This window comes from Ochotona curzoniae, unplaced genomic scaffold (genome assembly GCF_017591425.1).
Source record: "Ochotona curzoniae isolate NIBS_2020 unplaced genomic scaffold, NIBS_Ocur_1.0 contig_2723, whole genome shotgun sequence".
NCBI classification, from domain to species: Eukaryota; Metazoa; Chordata; class Mammalia; order Lagomorpha; family Ochotonidae; genus Ochotona; species Ochotona curzoniae.
The window spans coordinates 15,540,790-15,544,322 of NW_024465573.1; positions in this window are offsets into that span (position 1 = coordinate 15,540,790).

Here is a 3,533-nt window from a genome sequence, read left to right on the forward strand (position 1 = left end):
TGCATTTTTAATTAAAACATTAAATTATTTGTACTCAGCATGTAGTTTAAAATAAAATTATTGTATTTAACATTAAATTGCTTAATATTGGTTACTCAATACCATGTCAGTTAACTCCATAATGTTGTAAATTGTTTTTGATGTTACGTTGTGGCTTTTAATTGGTTGGGATGATATTCTCCCAGCTCTGCCTTCAGACCAGTGATGGTCTCCCCAAGAAACCGTTGAATTTATCTGGACAATAAGATGCTGGACTCTATTCTTGGTATATATATATGCAATGAAAGAATCTCGACTGGATTTGAGCTGTAATACTGCAGCAAGGTGGAGGAATCCACCATGGGGGGAGGGTTCCCGGAGGGGTTGGGGGAATCCCAGAGCCTATGAAACTGTGTCACAAAATGAAATGTAATTTTTAAAAATTAAATTGTCTAATGTGGAAATAAGTATGGAGAGTGCATAGAGAATTGCAAATAAACCTGCCATATGACCCAACAATCACCTACCTAAAATATACCCAAAAGAAGTGAAAACTGCATATGAGAAGGGAATCTGTAGTCTTATATTTACAGAAGCACAATCTACAAGAGCAAAGACATGAAAACAACCCAGGTGCCCATCTAAATAGGAGTGATTAAAGAAACTGCTACATCTACCCCCCATGGAATACTACTCAGCCATTAAAAAGAATGAAATTATACTATTTGCAACTAGAAGGTCCCAGCTAGAGACCATTATGCTCAGTGAAGTAAGCCAATCCCAAAAGGATGAATATTATATGTTCTCGCTGATATAAGGCAGCCTTCATTCAAATTGTAAGATCAATAACCTTTTCCATACTGTTTTTGCTGCATCTCATGTGTTTTGATGTTTTTTTTTTTTTTCAATTCCTCCAAATAGTTTTTCTCTCTTGTTGAATTCATTGCTGGCGTACGGATCACCCGGTGGCATCATTTTATCCAAGAGGCTTTTGTGTTTTCTTTTCCATTTCTTCACCCCTCTGTTGGTTATTCAGTGGCACTTTTTTCGACTCCATGGTGCTGTAAATTTTTTGTTTTAACTTTATACCTGTTGTTGACTTTGTTTTGTGGCTTCTCATTTAAGGGAATATATATTGATGGCATAATAGAGACTATCATATTCAGATGTGAAGATATAATGCAGTATGCATCTCTCCATCAAATCAAAGATGGAATCCCAATGAAACTTTTGGACATACCTAGACAATGGGATGCTGGACTGTCTGACATTGTCTGTTCCGGCAATGTCTGGACACACTTAAATAACAGAATGATGGAATCATGAGTGCTTATGAAGGACTGTGCTATTGTAATATGGGAAAATCAGTCTGGAGGTGGGAATTTGGGGAGGAGGTAGGGAAATCCCAGACCCTATGAAAGTGTACCATAAAATTCAAAAAATTAACAAAATTAACAACAACAACAACAAAAAGAGTGGACATGTGAATTAGGTAGGGAGTACCTGAAATCACTGGAGTAAATGAAGTTGCCAGAAAAAGGCCAAAGAGACCAAGCTTAAAAAAAAGAATGGAAGAGAAAGAAGACACAAAGGATGGATTTTTTTTAGGATATTCACATCACAGAAAGAGGAACCAGGTAATACGTTTGAAAACCAGAAGAGAATGCTTGTGTGGAAGCCAAGCAATCATAGTATTCAGGTTAAAGAAAAATTCAGCTGCCAGTTGCTTAAACAGGCAGTGATTACTTATCTCAAACAATAAGTCATTTAGCACTGGTACAACAGATCAACAAATTCATGTGGGAGTCAGAATCTTCCTCACTCTCCCGCCACCATCTTGAGAATCTAGGTCTTGATTTTTAGGTTGTTACAGCTTCCAGGGTAGAATAAAAAGGGAAGTAGAAAGACTTGGAGGGCAGTAGAGGTACCAGCTCCTTAGTGAGAGCAAAGGCTTTACAAGAAGCCCTTCTGTGTCTCACTGGTCACGTCTGTCATTACTTCACCATGCCTGAAACTGGGGGATGCAGAAAGTCAAGAAAGATAATGAGGATACAGTGGGGGTCATGTCAGGCAACTGATAACTCGGAAGCCCCAGTAACTATCAAAAACATTTATTTCAGGGTTCTATTGGCCATGGAATGTCTGTTATGGTTGTTGAAGGCTGGGGAAGACAGAATAATAGATGGATCTTTTCTAATATATTTGAAAAGGAGGACAGAGAAAGGAGAATACTAGACGGGTGTTTTGCTTGGTTTTTAAAATTGTGAATACTTAGCATGCATATTGGCTGAAGAGTAGAAACCCTTGGAGGGTGGAGATTTAAAGTACAGAAATATAAAATAAAGGTCAACTGTTGACAAAAAGCTCACCTACTTGAAAGTGACACCACTTCCTGCAAAATAAGAAAGGCAGGTTGCATGATGACAGCAAAAGTTTGGACATGACCAAGTGGAATTTTCGAAATGTGTACTTTTTGGTTTAAAAAACGTTAAAGGGCTTTAACTTTTTAAACTTTTTAAACTTCACTATTATTCAGTTTGAGGAAAAACATGAGAAAGCAGTGAAATCTCAACAGAACTCAAGTTCCACTTTGTTTAGACAGGTTACTACCAGACACAAGCGACGTAAAGACTTTTGTGGAATTTTTTTTTGGGGGGGGGGTCCCAGGTGAACTGGGCGAAGTAGGAGCTTTTTTGTTTTAAGATGATTCTATTTCTATTGCAGTCAGATATATACAGAGAGGAAGATCCTCCGTCTGATGATTCACTCCCCAAGTGACTGCAGCGGCCGGAACCTCCTCCTGGTCTGAGTGGGAGCGTTTATGAGCATCTCAATCTTGACTGGTCCTCACTCCTCCCCTTGGCTGGAGGGCAGAGGGAGTGAGGAGGCTGCGGCTCAGGTTCTCAGCGTCTACGTCAACGCGGGAGGCAGTGATGCAAGAAGCATGGCAAGTAGCAGTGGGCAGAATCCTTGCCAGAAGCATCCAGAATCAGTTCTGTCGATTTATTTCTACCGTACTCTCCACGCCTTCTCCTCAGAACACCTAGGAGATGGCGCTCAGCGAGGCTAGAGAGCACGAAGCTGCCAGCAGGGTTTTTTCTTTTCAGAAACCTGGGATGTAAGAAGCACATCAACGATGAGACAACAGCAGACACCCCAAGTTGCGGCTCCTCAGACTTCCAAATTCTTTGTTTCATTCTAACGTGTCCTTCCCAGACGCCAGGAAGAAAATGGCTCTCACTTTTCATTGGCTGCCCCTCCCCGAGTTGAGCCCTGGTGTCATCTTCATTGGTTGTTGCTGCTGTCACGTCCGTTCGCCACACCCACCTCCCCCATCGGCGCCCAGTGACCTTCCAGGGAAAAGTAATTTATAGCGCTCGGGGGGCGGGAGCTGGGGCGCCGCAGGTCCGCTGCCCCCGCCCCTGCGCCAGCCCCGCCCCCAGCCCGGAGCCCCGCCCCCGGCCGGCCGGCCCCGCCCCTGCCTCCCGAGAGGGCGGGGACCAGGCGGCGGCTGCAGCGTCCGGAATATGCTGGAAACGGGCGGGCGGCCGGCG